The 18,511-nt window shown below is 47.8% G+C and overlaps 1 protein-coding gene across 1 annotated transcript in view; it reads left to right on the top strand.

Annotated features, from left to right (window-relative positions):
• The first annotated feature begins 206 nt into the window (after window positions 1-206).
• The window catches only part of NDST2 (N-deacetylase and N-sulfotransferase 2), a 149,383-nt gene continuing 131,078 nt past the window's right edge, over window positions 207-18,511 (top strand). The window contains exon 1 of the mRNA XM_066600513.1: window positions 207-453. The gene's annotated coding sequence lies outside the window, so the exon portion shown is untranslated. The remainder of the gene's footprint in view (window positions 454-18,511) is intronic.

The following is an 18,511-nucleotide window of genomic DNA, read 5'->3' as shown; positions in this document are numbered from 1 at the left end:
CCCTGCTGTCCTCACACCCCGCTGTAACTCGGGGGTACACCATCAGCCCCCGCCGTCCCCCCATCCCGCTGTACACTATCAGTCCCGGTTGTCCCCTCAGCGCGCTCCGGTCCCCGCCATCAGTACGTGCGGCGGTGGGCAGAGCTGAGGGCGGGCCGGCCCGGAGGCGGTGTCTCAGGAGAGCGGGGAGGCGGGGGCCGCTGTTATTGTTGCCGCGCTGAGAGCTGCTGTTGCTGGCTGCTTGGTTGGCGGAGGCCGGGAGGAAGGAGAGCCGGCCGCCGGGATAGAAGCTAGGGCGGGAGGAGAAGGGTCACCGGGGTGGAGAAGCCGAAGAGACACTACCGGCCGGGGGAGGGGAGTCTCCTTCAACTTCCTGCCTTCCGAGGATTTGCTTGCCCGGACCTTGGCTGCTGCTCGTCCTGACCCGACGGGGAGGTGGAGGAGACGCCGCAGGTAACACCCGGGAGAGGAGGCGCCGGAGACAGGAGAGCTGCACTCAGTTTGTCATCTCCAGGACACCCTAGAATGTGGCTCCTGCATTGTGGAGCTTCTGCAATGATCCCAACTCCCAATGTGAGAGTTTAGGCAGTAAATCCGGCTCTGCTACATGGGGAGGTGTGAGTGCATGCCGGGGGCGGCCGCTGCTGGGACGTGGAGTCACCCGGCTCAGGTTACTGCGTGCTGCAGCTGATCTGGAGGTCCTGGGACTGTCTGGGGGGACACTGGCTGCAGCTGATCTGGAGGTCCTGGGACCCTCTGGGGGGACACTGTATGAGGGGCTGCAGCTGATCTGGAGGTCCTGGGACCCTCTGGGGGGACACTGTGTATGAGGGGCTGCAGCTGATCTGGAGGTCCTGGGACCCTCTGGGGGGACACCGATCTGGAGGTCCTGGGACTGTCTGGGGGGACACCGATCTGGAGGTCCTGGGACTGTCTGGGGGGACACCGATCTGGAGGTCCTGGGACTGTCTGGGGGGACACCGATCTGGAGGTCCTGGGACTGTCTGGGGGGACACCGATCTGGAGGTCCTGGGACTGTCTGGGGGGACACCGATCTGGAGGTCCTGGGACTGTCTGGGGGGACACCGATCTGGAGGTCCTGGGACTGTCTGGGGGGACACCGATCTGGAGGTCCTGGGACTGTCTGGGGGGACACCGATCTGGAGGTCCTGGGACTGTCTGGGGGGACACCGATCTGGAGGTCCTGGGACTGTCTGGGGGGACACCGATCTGGAGGTCCTGGGACTGTCTGGGGGGACACCGATCTGGAGGTCCTGGGACTGTCTGGGGGGACACCGATCTGGAGGTCCTGGGACTGTCTGGGGGGACACTGTGTATGAGGGGCTGCAGCTGATTTAGAGATCTTGGGACTATCTGGGGAGAAATTGCATGGGGGCTGCAGCTGAGGTGGGGGTGGTGGGGGACACTGTGTATGCACAGCTGATCTGCAGGTCCTTGGACTGTCTAGGGGACACTGTATGGGGGGCTGCCCTATGGTGGAGCTCCCTGTGCTGTGTGATGTCCTGTCTGGGCTATCAGGGTGATGCAGGTGCCCACAGAGGTCTGCTGGTCCATTCTTATGGCAATTAGCAGCAGTCGTTAAACGGGAATTCCACCTTTTTACCTATTAATGTATGATAGAAATACTCCTGAAGCGTGCGGGAATGAGTCGATTATGTGTCTTTCTAGTGCTGGGTCGGAGGTTTCCATGATCACAGATGTAGCAGTCCATAACATGACTACAGATCATAACTCAATTTACAGCATTTTAATAGTTGGAGACATTTTCACTTTTAAAGGGGTTGACCAAGCATGAAAACTTTTTTTCTTTTAAATGGCCAGGTATGATCTAACATTAACAAGAGGCAGTACCTACCTCTTTCCTCCCTTAAACCCCCTCTGGTGAGAATCCCACTTTCTGCACAGGACCAAAATCGGGGGACCACTGCAGCCAATTGGAGGCCACAGCGTCACGTACCAAACTCCTGGCATCGTGGTGCCCAGGATGTGAGCGCTGATGCCAGGAGAACAGGCGGTGATACAGCCTCTAACTGCAGTGGTTACCTGAGGTTTGGTCTGTGCTGGTACCGTAGCAGGATCTTCACCACAGCTGCTCCGTTCGCTGTACTCTGACACCCCCTTTAACCCCTTTTTAGTACTGATGACCTATTCTCAGGATAGTTGATTGGTGGGGGGGGATCACCTGATTTCAGCTTCTATACTCACTGCATCGGGGGTGGACATCTACATTGGGGTCAGAGCCGGAAGTGCTATTGAAGGTATAGTTCCCATTGATTTCAATGGGAGAGAAGCCTTCCATTACACTTCCAGCTCAGGCGTCGGCACAAGAAGTGCAATGGAAGGCTTCGCTCCCATTGAAATCAATAGCAGCTACACCTTTTATAGCACTTTTGGCTCCGACACAAATGTGGATAGAGCCATTGACATCTGGCCCGCTGCAGTGAGTGCAGGGGCTAAGATAAAGTGATTGATTGCCAGGGGTCCCTAGTAGTGGACCCTCGACGATTAACTACTGGTAACCTATCCTGAAGATAGTTCATGATTACTAAAAGAGGTTAAATACCTGGAATCCCCCTTTAAGTTATAACGCTTTAAATGTCAAGTTAGTGTTTGCTACATCTGTACATTACTGCGGTAAGGGGGGTCTTCTGACGGCAATATGTGATACTGTATGTCATGTAACTGAGAGGTAGAGTTTCCCTTTTAGGTTAATTGGAGTTCAGATGTGACCAGAATCTCATGCTTTGACATTTGGCAATATATATGGGTAATAAAAGAAAGCTGTAGTGTTAGAAACTTGTAAAAAAAAAAAAAAAAAAAAGGGTTTTCAGAAATTTTGGCTAAAAACCTATAATATAATATATATAGGAAATGTAGAAATTAACCCATGGATTGTAATAAAAAAATCTCCCTTTGCTATATTACAGCTAGACAGTCTTGATGACATTGTCCGTGGTAAGGATGGCACATGTGATGGGACCACCTCGGACATTGGCACTAGTGCTGTCCAGCACAGGTGCAGTTTAATTACAATTTGGGTTTATGCCTTCATTTTGAACATGACACACATTACCGACCCCAAGCCTTCTGAAATCTAAGTGAGTTGTATTACGAGCCATCTACATACACCCCTCACCTCCAGGCATTGCAACAGGCTCCCCCTCCTAATCACAGGGCACTTGTAGGGTAGTGAAGAAGAATTTCATGTCCTGGTCCGTTCTTGAATTCTCTTCTGTACATGCTGTAAACCATTGTCTTTAAGTATATGTTAAGTAATTGCTTTATTCCCAGATGTACAGGTTATACTGGCAGTCATGGCAGAGCTTCAGTGTAATTGGGGCTGGCGAAGACCCTGAAGCAAATACTACTGGATATAGAAATACAAGACTTGTAAAGGTTGTCTGAAGTGGGAGCAAGACGGGTCCTAGGGGTTGTTTTTAAGCATCTCACCCCAGTATCATGCTTCCTTTATGTCACACGTACAGGCGCCATGTTTAGATGTTAGTTCGTCTCATGACATGCTTATATATGATATGACATAAGTAGATGCTGCTGTGCAGAACAGTTGAGCTGTCACTGCTTTGTTATATGATGTGGAAGCTACAGAAATCGACATAGGAGTGTTACTGGTTATCATGGGCTGTGGATGTGCTCATTGCTGTAGACTGGAGCCATAGACCAGATTATGCTAGGTCAGGTTTGCTGTCACGTGACACCTGTGAGCTCCCATGGTTGTCACTTTGTCCTGCAGGATCACTGCCAACCTGCTTTGGGTGGATCCCAAGTCTTGCATGCAGCTGGTGTATTAGGAAATGTTGCAAGCCGGACATGGGATAACAAACGCACAGCTTGTAATGTTACATTGTATCAGTGTTGTATGTGATGGAAGTGATCTAGAAATCCTGGCAGCTCTGTGTGTTATTCATTCGTGTATTAGTTACTGTCCCGGAAGAACACGGGACCTTCATGCTGCATCCTCATACGCCTGTTTTTTTTGGTGGTGTTGTGCATGTGGAGCAATTATTTGCAGTTGTATTCCCAGGCGCTGAGGGCGGTCATGCGTCACCGCTCGATTAGCAGCATTGGAGAAAGTTTGCTTCCACTACTGGAGCTCGGTGTATACAGGGAATTGGCATTCATTTTAAATCTGACACTATGAAATGCTATGAGGGTCACGTTGTAAATGTCAAGCGAAGTCGTAAGGATTCATTTTTCTACTGAGAATTCGCCGTGCCGTGTGTTGCATGCGGCTTCTCTAATTCCTAATATTCGGAGAGCCCAGAATCAGAAATATTGATGAAATGAGAAGACTATTTATTTATTTGTGGTGTTTGTTTGCATGTTTAGAAAACTTTCCTACAAAGTAACAATATGTTGTAGCAAATGCACCCTTTTTTTACACACCTGTGAGCAAAGTGGAAAATCTGATTTCTGGGCATCTTGGTGTGTCAGTGGTTCTGCTTGTTGCTTTGTACTCCTATCCTGTAAGCGGTCTGTATATTCTCTACGTCTTTTTTTCCATGGGTTTCCTCTGGGAATTCTGCTTTCCTCCCACACTCATAAAAACATCTTCCTGGGTTAATTGACTTCCTATGAAATTGGCCATAGTCTGTGTCTGAGATGGGGAAATTATTGTGAGCCACATGTAAAGGAAACAAATGGCATATATAATATACTGTATGTATACTAGACCAGCCTACATGATACTGAAGACTAGCTTTTGACCACGAGAGTTTAGGTGGATGAATGGACTCCCTGCAAGCTCTGTAATGTGAGCAGAGACAGGATAACATAGTATGTAAGGTCGGTCTCACATGACCAGATTTGAATTGCGGAATTCGTGAGCGTATGATCCGTGGTAATACGCTGATCAGTCAAATGCAATGGATTGCGCAGGTCTGATCACATTAGCGTGTCGGAATTGCGGAATCCGCGAGCGGAAAATTTAAAACTCAGCGTGTTCAATTTTACTGCGGATATCTGTGACAGTCCATTGTTCTCTATGGTTGCTGGTGTAACTGCAGGATGTACAGAATTACATTGAAGAGGGGCGGTGGGTATCCGAGTCATCGCTAAGTGGCGGCCAAGGAATATAAACAAAATAAAGGTGTACTGTGCAAGTCTACCTGCATGAGCACGCAGCCATGTGCAGTGCAGTGTCACGGGCGGGCTCACCGCTCTAATCTGTGAGCCCAGCCTTAAGGCTGGATTCACACGAATGTATATCGGCTCGGTTTGCATGCCGAGCCAATATACGTCGTCCCTCTCTCCTGGGGGGAAGGCTGGAAGAGCCAGGAGCAGTGCTCTGAGCTCCCACCCCCTCTCTGCCTCCTCTCCGCCCCTCTGCACTATTTGCAATGGGGAGAGGCAGGACGAGGGCGGGCTCTAATTCTCGTTACTTAGCCCCGCCCCGCCCCACCTTCTTTCATTGCAAATAGTGTAGAGGCGCCGAGAGGAGGCAAAGAGGGGGCGGGAGCTCAGTTCCTGCTGCTGGCTCTTCCATCCTTCCCTTGCAAATGAGGACGACGTATATCGGCTCGGCGTGAAAACCGAGCCGATATACGTTCGTGTGAATCCAGCCTCAGGCTAAGAAAGGACATATGTCCATCTAGTTCAGCCTATTGACTCCTCGATGTTGATCCAGGGGAAGGTTTAAAAAAAAAAAACAAAAAAAAAACAATGAGGTAGAAGCCAATTTTCCTCATTTAAGGGAAAAAATTTCTTCCCGACTCTAATCGGGCAATACGATCACTGACCCTTCTGAATAATCAGGTATATAACATTTAATGTATAGCTCAAGAAAGGTGTCCAGGCCCCTCTTGAACTTTTATCGAATTCGCCATCAAGATGTCCTCAGGCAGAGAGTTCCATAGTCTCACTGCTCTTACAATAAAGAACCTCCTTCTATGTTGGTGATGAAACCTTCTTTCTTCTAGACATAGAGGGCGCCCCCTTGTTATAGTCACAGTCCTGGGTATAATAGATGACGGGAGAGATCTCTGTATTGTCCCATGATATATTTATACATAGTTATTAGAATGGTTCTGTACGTCTTTTCCCCAGAATGAGCATTTTTTAGGCAGCATCTAGATTAATGTGTCTGGATTTTTTTTGCAAAAAAACCCAAAAAACAATAATTTGCCAGATTTCTCTTGTATACAAGCTGATGGAGGATTACGCTTATCAGGATCTGTTAGAGGGCTTTGCCCTTCAGTTTATGATTAGCCGCCCTATAAGGCTTCCTATTGGCAATTGATTCTGTTATGTTCTGTAGATTCCTCACACACTAATGTATTGAAGAAACTGCCTGTTTATACTTGTATTCCGTTACGGAACAGAAGAGCGGCGTGTTGGATCTGTGATAATGATGGAAATTGTCAGCACCTGATGGAGCCCATAGAATGTGAAGGCTTCTGTTCGTTTTCCATCATCTTACACAGCATGATGCGCTATGTTTGTCTGGCATTTATGATGGAGCGGATGGATGGAAGTCTGGACATAACCATTCGTTTTCCATATTGGCCAAGTCCTGTGGTCAGGTCCGAACAGGATGGGAATATCTGCTGTAAATCTGCCAGTGGATAAACCTGTGGCAATCCACAGCAAAATCCCCGTGTGTAACGTGCCGATTTCAGACCGCTACACTGAAAGTTGTGCATTGGAAATATAGGCTGCCTATCCACGGGCGTTGCGTTTTTCCGCAGCGGATTTCTGCTGTGGGAGCCAATGCGGAAGAGAAAGCTAAAGTCACAGATTTTCTGCGACAAACCTATTATTGATGATGGGTTCATTGTGGCCAAATCGCAGCATGTGCAATTTTTATACACAAGCGGAAAATCGTGGTGGATTTCCGCTTGCATACATCGGACTGCCCTTTCTATACTTATCCTATGGAAAGTGTTCATTGCGTTACCCGTGTGCAGATTATCACCATGGATAACTCAATGATATATCGCCCGTGGACAGGATAAGACTCCATACCGCAGGTCGATGTCCTTGGGAACGTGTTCTGTATCACGTGGGTGAGATTTGGTAACATTTTCTTTCCCACTGAAATGCTGTTTTAAAAAAAAAAAAAAGCCTGTGTGAGCAGCTTTAGGCTGGCTTTACATGGACATATGCGCAATCGCACACGCCTTGGTACAGTGTTTCTGTGCTATGAGTAAGGCTTTCTTAGGTGTGTATCAGTGTATTTTACTGTACTTTTTCTGCCTGCTGGGAACTGTAATTTGCACGCAGGACACAACAGTTGCACTTGAAATTACTAATTTGTCTAATGAATTCGAGATGTTTTTTTTTTTTTTCTTCCAGCCGAATTACGCAGTGTTTCACGCAACTCCTTGTGTAATGCCCGCGTATTTGAGCACCCTCCATTGACTATGGGGACCTCTGGTGCACAAATCTGCAAAAAAATAGAACGTTCTGTTTGTTGTTTTTTTTTTGCATGACTGAAATCTGCATGTAATATATGAAAATGTTATGAAACCATTAAAATCAGTGGGTTCTATTCTCCGCAAAATGCACACGCAGATACGTCTATGTGACGCGGGACTTAGAGGATGTTCACATTCTAGTTTTGCTGTGGGTTTTGGCATAGGATTTGCCTTTTGAATCCATGTGGGTCAGTCTTCAGATTGGGATTTCCACAACCCTTTCACACGCATGGGAAATGTTTCATCCTTGTTGCGATCCACTACATTGGGAGGGGGTGGAATGGCTTTATATGCTCTAGATTCCAGCCTGGGGGTTATCCCTAATATTGACATTGACACGGTGTCTAATCCTCGTGCTGATCTGCAGTGCGTGCTTGACCCCTCCGGAGTAGACATTCCAGGGTCAGCTTGGGACTCTGCTGCAGTTCTTAGGGGGAAAAAACTGCTGTGTGACCACATCCTGTCAGTCTATTCTAAAACCACAACTTATTCTCATGCCCTCTCCATGGTGGGTGCACTGGAGCCCCCTTACTGCATGTGAGCGCTTCCTTGAGTGGACCTGACACGGGCTTGTTGGAGGCGAAATGATGTGACCTTGTACGACCGCTGAGCCTGATGTCACACCGATGCCTGCCGTCGTATTGCCCTATGTTTGGATTGTATTTCTGCCACAAACATTACGGGCAGTACTGTGCCAGTTGCAGGGATTTATTAATCATTGAGTATTGACACAGATTTTGTTTTTACGGGTGAACCTGTGATTGGCGTGTCCTCCCTGCCATCGGATACACGGTGATGTTTTCAATGTCCTCTGTAGATATTGTTTACCGCACAGTTAGTATTAACGAATGAAACTGACCTCTGCCAAGAGCGTTGACCAATGTCAGTGCCATCTTTTGAAAGCTAAAGGAGTATTTATTTTTTTTTATTATTGATTACCTGTTGTCAGTAGTTGATCGTCACTTGGCGTCCCCACTGATCAGATAAGGGTGATTCCACATCTGCGCTCAGTTTCACTTTCCTGTTCCGTTGAGGGCGCAAGGGAAGCAAATCCCCGCAACCAACTAGCTCCGTCTCAGGACAGAACCGAACGCATCGGTGCCCGACTTTTGGATGGAAGAGAGCGCTGCATTCAGCGCTTTTCTTCTTCCGATACTTTGAGCCAGATCTGTCATTTCCAACGCAGATGTGAAAAAACCTGGTGTTCAGGACTGGAAGTGTAATAGGCGGCTTCGGTCTCATTGAAATCGATTAGAGTGATACCTTCCATTACACTTTTGGCTCTGCATTGCTGTCAGTTGAATGTGTAATAGAAGGTCTCATGCTAATTGATTTCAACGGGATTGAAGCCACCGATGATGCTGTCCGGCTCTGACGGTGGGCTGGAGAACCAGCTGAAGGGTGGGGATCCTAAGTAGTGGGCTGCTGACTCTCAACTGTTCATGATCATCAATAGTATAAGTTTAGGAATGACTTACATATTTAAAGGAACCCCTTTAAAGGTCTTGCAGGCACCAGGAGATCCCGTGGTCAGTCCTGGGCGAGCGCCACTAGACTTTTCCACCAGCCTCCCCTCCATAGAAGCATCTGGTATATTCTGCCAAGCCAAATGTGCTAGTTAGTGGATGTTGGGGTGTGCTAACGTCCTGCCAGCAGTCATGTAATGTCTGTGTATGTGAGCCCACGAGGTTAGTGGTCAGGATTGTGTGGCTGGTGCCGCACTCGTTGCGATCGGCTCACTTTTTACTTGCTATGATTTGTTGCAAAGTAAACCTAGAAATCTAATCCGTTCACTTCTACAAACCGGCTCCATTGATTCGGGGAAGCAGATGCGGACACATCGCTTCACTATAATTTACTAATAGTCTTTCAGAGCACAGTCGGATTTGACAAATTCTTATGGGATAAACCGGTGGGCCGCAGTGCCCGCTCATCCGTCCTCTTCTGCACATACAAGCGTCCTCATGAGTACAGCTGGGCAGCTAACCACACTGTAGGGGTGCGCGTCTGGTGATGTGGAGGGGTTCGAAGCTCTTTATGTGCTTACAACAAATCTGATGTGTATTTTACCGAAGGAGCCGCAGTAGAAAGCAGAGGCCGACATTTAGATCTCTGCTGTTGATGTACGAGGATTAGTCCCTCTGTAATTCATAGGAGAGGTAATCTGTGGCTTCTTCGTGAATCAGCCAAAATAATGTGCGTGCTCTGCGGTGCAAATAATCTGGGCAGATTTTCTTTATGGAGCACATGCATCCGGTTACAAAAACCCCATTCACATGTATTGCATGCAGAATGTTAGTGGATTTCATAAGGACTTGGCCACAGAATCTGCTTCTAAGTTCTCCTAAAATCCCAGACGTGTGCAGTGAGTCTTGTAAGTCATTGTCCATTTCCTTTTTGTTTGAAGCAAGGGGGATTTCTGTCTCCGCCAGTAAATGCCCTATCTACAGTAAAAGGGATAACTTGCTGATCGGTGGGTCTGAGCGCTGGGACTCCAACCAATCCCCAGTGACTGTGCATGTGCACCTCTACTCCATTAGCTTCAGTTGGACCACCGGAGATGGAGGAGCAAAATTGTGGGCTGTTTATGGCCCTAGCAACACTGCCTTCATGGGAGAATATGATGCCATTATAGAAGCACCATATGACTGTATACTGGGTGCCTACTGGATTGTAATGTGTGCCAGTAGTCACTCCATGTGTTGCTGTAGGGGCTCTCTGTAGGCTGCAGCGCCATGTGAGTAAAGGCTCGCTCAGTTTGCATACATTGTTTTTCCCCCATTAATACCCTGTTTTGATTTCAGTAGGGTTTTTAATGCCATGATTGGCACCGGTTGCCTTCCATCAGGTGGGCAATAACATGCAGCCTATATCTAGTTCAAAAGAACAAAAACCGGGAGAGGTGAAGCTGGTATGATCGGACCCTAAACTTGTAATTCTGGATCCGGTAGCTTCTCAACAAGTGCTACAATCTGCTTCACCAGAGACCTGCCGCTGTGTGCCTGTAGTCTGCTCTGTCTCCAAACCCTTTACTCCTCTCCAGTCCTTACATTTGGATGGCCCCTTGTACCCTAATGACTAATACTTCATAGCATGCTTTAATCTGCTTATGAGGAACGTTCTGTCACAATAGTGATTTTCATTTATTCTAATGAAATTGCAATGTTGCAGATTAAAAAAAAAGGGGGGGGGGGAGGTTGGGGTTCTAAAATGCCAAAGAGGGGGTACTGTGGGTATGACTAGCTCTGAAACATTGCAGAAGTCAGAACTGTAAAATAAATTACTGATTACAGTGGAATTTCTTTGCTACGGCTGTCTGAGCCCAAGAAGGTGCTGCTATGTATGAAAGTAGCTGCACCGCCATTGCATCAGTGCCAGGGTTCACCCTAGGTCCCCTGAACACTAGCGGAATCCATGGACCGTTCCCAACCCCATTATAGGGCTAGAAGGACGTGCACATGGACGTTCTTTCACGTGGATATGAATAAACTCGTCCTATTCGTGTCCGTATCATGGACGAGAAAGGAGACTTGCAAATGTGTGTCAACGTGTTGGCTGTCCGATGCGAGCTGTTCCCAAGCCTTCGGGTGCAACTCGCACATATGAGAAGTGTCGGAGGCCGTCTTCATGCGACTGAAAAAAATCGTGCAAGATTTGCACGTTGCAAGATGCACGAATATAAACCCCCTTCTGAATGGGATCATACACGTGAGCGTTTTAAAATTTTTTTATTTTTTTTTTTCCCCGGAAAGCATTGTGGCATGTCCTATCTTTGGGTGTTCCCTCGGAATGCCTCGCTTCGCCCATTGTTTTCAAAGGAGCTGGCGCTGCATGGCATGGTGTACGAGGTGCACGCGAGTGCTATGTGATGCGAGGTTTACCCATTAGAAATACTCTGTGATCCTCTGCCATGGTAGAGGATCGCTACTTCCCTGAAGTGATGCAAAAAAGCCTTGCATCCTCGGTGATATCAGACGTTGGTGAGCGCAATATCCGGTTGAGTTTGACGGCCAGATATCGCACTTGCCCGTGTAAAATTAGCCTAGGTCGAGCTCACACGAGTGAGGCGGATTCCGCATGCGGGAGGCCTGCAGCCTGGTTGCTGACCATGTGTACAGCACTTTACTGTATTGTGTATGACCGCTTAGGCTTGCTGTTGGTCATGCACAGTAGTTTTTTTGCTTGTATTTCCTGCGGCGGCGCTAAGCACAATTCGTTTCCACAAGTGTTAAGGGAAATTCGAAATGCGTGTCTATCGATGCCCGCGGTTTACTGCAGAAAGTCCGCACGGACGCCGCTCGTGGGATCTGCAATTGCAATCCAGTCGCGTGAGATCGGCCCAAGTCAGACCTCTTCTGGAATAGCAACAGGGGGATGGGCTATCTTCACCGGAGGCTTTGTGCAGTAACTTCATCTCTCCATCCCCTAATACAATACTTGAGTTCCCAAATCGCCTCGTCGGTGAAGTAGGTAGTATAGCCGCATACTGTAGGTTTGGCTATAAAGTGCAAGCTCCGGGACCCTTGACCATCAAGGCCGGTGGTGCCCCCTTCAGTAGGGATCATTGATGCACCCTATATGACTGCACACGTCACCCCCGCCCCTCCTCCTCCCAAGACCAGTACCAATCACTACAACCTGGCCGCTACTGTAAAACTGCCAAAATGCTGCACAACATATTAATGCCAAGAGGCTGTAGCAAAGCCATATCTGAATTGGCAAAATGAAATGACGGTGGAAATTCTCGCCATAGTTCATTGAATGTCATCGGTGCCATTTTCCTGGCGCCCATCCTGTTTCTTTAAATGCTACAGATGTTTGTGATTCCACATTGGAGCCAGTAACCACTAATGGCTGTATGAGGCTTGTATTAGGGAGACGGTGGAATAAAAGAAGTGGCTGCATTGTGCATTGTTCTTCTAACCCTTGCGGGCTTGTAGGGACCGTGTGCAGGTTTCCCCGGACCGCCGTTGCGCACAATGTACGTACTATCTCCCGGATGGTTCTTGGATCCATCTAATAAGTACTGCAGTATTCGGGAGCTGCTGCGGAGGTTTTAGCAGGACCTGTGTGAGGAAATGAAGTCTCTTACCTATCTCTGGGTGACCCGTGAGTCTGTAGGGACGCTCCGGCTAATGGAATTGTGTGACTGAGCAAAAGGAAGGCCGCTGCACGGCCGGTAATGAGCTGTCAGGAGTCTCTTCTGGAATCCGACTATGAATTATACATCACTGATGTCTGCCGGCTCTGGGGGGCTCTGTGCATTTTAGTCTTCAAATAAACTCTTTTAACCGTTTGTTTACTTGATCGGAAATTTTATTATGCATCCCCCCCCCCCCAAAAAAAAATGACATCACACAGCCGCCATCATCATACGTTTACAGAACTGAGGCATATTTACAAGTGTCCTGTCACATCCGAAGCAGGTGACAAGATGTGACCGGTGGATTGGGGACTACCGAGGCCTCGCTGCCCCGGCCTATAGTGATGAGAGATGGATATAATCCTATACCGGCACATGGCAGAGGCGGATTCCGGCTGTGACCCCTGCTGGCGCCCCTGTGTACCTGGTGTTGCTGTATTGCGGATGACCGCGGAGGCTTGCCGTCAGTCATACACAGTACAGATTAAAAAAATACATATATTTTGTTTTTCCTGGTTATCCGCAATGTCAGAAGTGGATTCCGCTGTGAAAATACAGCAGCCATTCCTGTGAATTTCCGGATTTCGCAGCGGATTCTGCTGTGAAAATACGGTCGCGTGAAGCCGGCATTAAACTGCGAGTTTTTGGACATCATATGAAGGGGTTAATTTGATTAAAAATAAATAAATGAGAACTAATACCCACTTCTCATTTCCCACAGGGATTGGCGCTGCACTGTCCGTGTTCCCACCAGTCTGTTTACATGCGGGCAGCCCATACTACTGGCATCACTTTTCAGCGATGGCAGCCATGATGCCAATAGTGCGGCATGTGACTGCTGTGTCCGGGGTTTGGATGCGGTGGTCATCAGCAATATAAAATGTCCTTGATGCCAGGGAAGTTCATGTGAACTACAGCGCTGGGGCACAAGAGAGGAGTATTATGCAAGTTCTGTTCATCTAGTAGTCGGACAGAACTTGCATAGGAAAAGAACCCGTTGATTTCAATGGGTTAACGCAAAAGTGATATTTATTTTTTTCTTGGACCGATTTAATCTGAGGTAAAAAAAAAAAAAAAATCACAATATGTACTATTTTTCTGCTGCAAGAAATGCCTGTTATTTTTTATGGAACCATGGGGGGGGGGGGGGGGGGGGGGGAGAGCATCGCACTCACATTCCATTAAGGCCGGGCTCACATGCACATGTCTGTATAATGTATTCCGCGTGGGTGATGCATGCAGAATACGTTGTACTAATCTCCCATAGGTGGCAATGTCGCACAAATTGCGCATAATGCACGCACAAGAAAAGTTGCAGTGTATTACCTGCCCATACACCAAGATAGTATATGGAGATTGGCTGCATACAATATCCCTGCATACTGGCTGCATGCCACGCACATATCTCTCACAGGCGGCACGCTGTGCAACGCACCAAGGCCGGGCTCACACTATTATTTTCCTACTGGAACCTCATGCTTTTGTGTTTTTTTTTTTTGTTTTTTTTTCATGAAAAATGGAAGTAAATCTTATGCAAACTGCGTATTTATCTAAGAAAAAAAAATGCATCGTATACGCAGGAAATCGCAGGCGAGTAGCTTTCCATCAGAACCCACGGATGGATGGGAGTGTCACAAGGCTCTGGGCTAAAGAAACCTAATTTGTGTGGCCATGGTTCTCTACTCTTTGGCCCCCATATAATAGTGCTGTCTGTTATTAAGGCTGGGTTTCCACGGGACAGAAATCTCGCGGAATGTCTGCAGCGGGACCGCACAGAAACTTCGCTAGACTTCCTCAGCGGAAAGGCTGCTTCAAAACCAGCGCCATTTGACAGGGGTGGGTTCATTCACATGCGTGTATTGTGCTGGCACATCTTCGTCCATGAAAAAAAATATAGCATGTTCTATCTTTCTGTTTATCTGCGCACCAAAGATCCGCATAGAAATCAATGGAGATGCGCAAATGCAGGCACAATACGCAAGGAGATGCGTGAGACACTGAGGAATTCAGCTGGAAAAAAAAAATTCATTAGCCATTTCAATCATCTTTGCCATGTGCCCTGCGGGCAGAAAAAGTACACTAAAATAGGTCAGTAAGCACGTACGAAATCCTTATTCATAGCGCAAAAAATTGCGCTTATCCTAGTGTGAAGCTGGCCTGAAGATGTGCCAAGTTCCTTGCGGCGGCCCGCACAGTGTGATCCATCTGCTGGATTTTGCTAGAGATTAGAGAGACTCTGAGAAAAAGGGAGGTTAAAAAGTTATCAAAAAGTTCTTAAACACTTAGGCTCCTGCCCACGGACCGATATTTGCTGTGGGTGTCCGCATGCTAAGGGAAATCTATTCTTCCGGAACACTTGTGGAAACCAATTGTGGGCGAAAAATTGCAGCATGCTCCGTGGCTTCCACGTGGATCGCTTCCATTGAAGTAAAAGGGAGCCGTCTGAACTGCGGGAGTTATTAAAAAACAAACTATACTGCGCATGCCTGACGGATCAAAAGAGAAGATGGCAGGTACGTGCGGACGCCACTGCTGGCAGAGCCGGATTCCGCATGTGCAGTCTGTCTCTGCTGTGTGCAGGGGGCCCAATGTAAGAAATGATAAGGCACAGAGAGCCAATAGAACAAAAATGGAGAGACTCAAGGTGGATGCTGTCCCCCAGTAATATGCAGGAAGTGTCCCGCCACCACTACATAGCACGATTTTACTAAGACCTTATTTTAAGGCCTCTTTCACATGGGCAACAACGAGTGTGAGGCCTGAAATATAATCCCTACCCTTAAAATATCAACATTCAAATCCTTAAGGGACCCAAGAATGGACTATTAGGCTGGGCTCACACAGGGCGGATTTCCTGCGGAATTTACATGTGGCAAATCCGGCAGTGGTCGCTAATCTCAGGATTAGCCAGCCATGTGGATGATATACGTCAAAAATCTCGTCCACACGGGGTGGACAATTCATCGCATTAGCCGGCACTGCGGTGCGCATACTTGGGATGCAGAATGTCAATTTTTTTTTTTTCCCCATTGTGGTCTCGCTCCTCTCTGGGAGATCCGGACGCAATGGAAAAGCATGCAGTGATGCCGCTCCAAAGCCCAAGGCTCAGTGCCACGGATTTTGAAGCTACACTTATCCCGCGGAAATCTTGTGGTTTTTCGCTGCGGCAAAACTGCGAGATTTCCCCGATTGAAGTCGTCCCATGGGAACCAGCATTAAAGTGCATATAATGACAATAAGAAGCGATTGCACACACTATAGATGTCATGCCTGTACAATGATGTACAAGAACAGAAAAACAAAGTGCCTATAAAGTGCAAAAATTCCCATAAAGGGGTATTCTGTAACCTCGTAATTAATGCGGCTTATAAAGAGTCGTCGCAATAATGGCAGCATGATCTAAAGAAGTTCTACATAATCGGAGCCTGCCCTGTGCCAGGACTGTAGGGAGGAATGGCAAAGACTGGAAGCCCCAACCCCTAGCTTCAGGCTGACTAGATGGACATTGTCTAACATAGTAGGTTGCGTTCCGTTCTCGCGCAGGTGACTTTTCTGTTACACACTAACTCATGTCTCACTTATTGTGGACCATTATAAACTCCTAGAAAAAAGTGGCATGGCTTTTTTGAGAAGAAAAAAAAAAATTAACCAAAAAACCCCTCTTTTTGAAACGCGTCTAGTGAGGCACAAACATCTGTTGTCTTTGATGCAAATCAATAAGGGCCCTTTCATAGCGGTTCTTCTGCTTTCCACCTAACCGCTTGCTTGTGGGAACAGCAAAATGGAAAGAAGACGTTTCTGTTTTCAAGCCCATAGAAACGTATTGAAGTAGAAGCTCCTCAGTTTCAAAAAGTTTGTGTTTTCCGTCTCCATGTAGCTTTTCTTACACTGGATCAAAAGAGCCGACCGCTGCGTTTTATTTTTAGTACTGATGGATCCTTGTTTTTCACTGCATTGTACTCAATAGGAGGTGGATGGAACTTGAAGACAATCGGATTTTCATTTCTAGTTTTGTCTGTTCTCTGTGTGCTTGTGCTGCCTCTTCAGTGAATGCCGGTAGCACTGTTGCCTTGCAAGGCTGGCTTCAGAGATTAGAATTTCAGCAAGGGGAACGTCAACTTTGGGAAAGCTCCATGCAGCCATCACTTTTAGTCAGATTTGATCTACAGCACTGCAAGGCGACAGTGCTAACCACTGAGCCACCATGCTTTTTCTTTCGTTGCCTGAGGAATAGAAGAGCCATACGAATAAACATAAAAAAGAACATAAAAACTCAATACAGACATCGCCAGGTTCGAACCTACACCTCCAGCAGCTAATGACCAAGCTACTGTGCTTGAGAATAAACACATTGGAGGCCATACAACCTTCTTGCAGATGTTAGCCATGGTCAAATGTGAACCTAGATCCCCCAGTGTTACAAGTTGTGGTGGCTCAGTTGTTAGAGCTGCCGCCCTGCAGTGTTGGAGATATAGGTTCAGATCTAATCAAGGGTGATGTCTGTATTGGGTCTTTATGTTCTTTTTTGTGTTTATTCGTATTACTCTGGCAATGAAAGAGCAAGTGTTGTGGCTCAGTTGTTAAACCTGCTGCCTTGCAGTGCTGGAGTTGTAAGTTCAAATATAATCAAGGGGGATGTCTGCATGGACTTTTTTGAAGTTGATGTCGCCCTTGATGAGATTTGAACCTAGGACCCAGTATTGCTAAAGCTGAAAGCTGTATAGATGCTTTTCATTGCCGTGTGAAAAACATGTGACTTTTGCATGGTTTGTGGTTAAAAAAAAAAAAAAAATTGCATGTCTAAAAAGACCTATTAAAGTGAAGTGTCCCATCCGTGTGCAAATGGACAAACTACACTTGTGAATAAATCCGAAGAATCTGAGTACTTAAAGTGGCTTTATCTCACCTGAACTGGGTACATTAGTTGGATGTTCTGAACGGCAATGAAGTTACCAGCAAGGGGTGCAGTAACATGAATTTAACAACAATCTCTACAAGAAAGGGCACTTTTTTTTTTATTATTCCAGTTGAAAACTTCAAGGGGTTGTCTGAGTAATATTTCTGTACAACTCCTTCCCCATGCAGTAACCTAAGAAATGGGCATATACTCGCCTCTCCCTGCTCCCACTACACCCCATGCTGGTACTGCACTCTGGTTTGTGTTCACAGATCCTCTGTTATTGGCTGCAGCCCTTGTGACGTCCCGTAAACTGGGTGGGACTGCAGCTGTAAACCCACACCTAGGGGCAGCGGGCGGCCTCGCGGGCGGCACACCTAGGGGCAGCGGGCGGCCTCGCGGGCGGCACACCTAGGGGCAGCGGGCGGCCTCGCGGGCGGCACACCTAGGGGCAGCGGGCGGCCTCGTGGGCGGCACACCTAGGGGCAGCGGGCGGCCTCGTGGGCGGCACACCTAGGGGCAGTGGGCGGCCTCGCGGGCGGCACACCTAGGGGCAGTGGGCGGCCTCGCGGGCGGCACACCTAGGGGCAGCGGGCGGCCTCGCGGGCGGCACACCTAGGGGGCAGCGGGCGGCCTCGCGGGCGGCACACCTAGGGGGCAGCGGGCGGCCTCGCGGGCGGCACACCTAGGGGGCAGCGGGCGGCCTCGCGGGCGGCACACCTAGGGGAAACCAGTGAATAATCTTTATTCTAAACTTGTTTTTGAGAGACAATGCAAACAATCTCCCAGCAAAGCCTGATTAACTGTGTCCACATGGCCTAAGAGGGGATTAGCCAGACCTGCTGCTCTACAAGCCAGATAAATGGACTTGTTCCCGAGCTGCCGGCGCTCCGGCACTTTACTACTCCTCTCTTTATCCTTTTCACATGTGTTACATTGTATTTTATTTCCTGTCCGGCATGGCATGAGTTAAAGCCTCGCTAGGCTTTAGTAACACTTTTTTGCATTATTATTGAA

The sequence above is a fragment of the Eleutherodactylus coqui genome, chromosome 4 (assembly GCF_035609145.1).
Source record: "Eleutherodactylus coqui strain aEleCoq1 chromosome 4, aEleCoq1.hap1, whole genome shotgun sequence".
In the NCBI taxonomy this organism is placed as follows: domain Eukaryota; kingdom Metazoa; phylum Chordata; class Amphibia; order Anura; family Eleutherodactylidae; genus Eleutherodactylus; species Eleutherodactylus coqui.
Note: the sequence above shows the minus strand (reverse complement) of the source record. Positions and strands in the feature narration are given on the sequence as shown.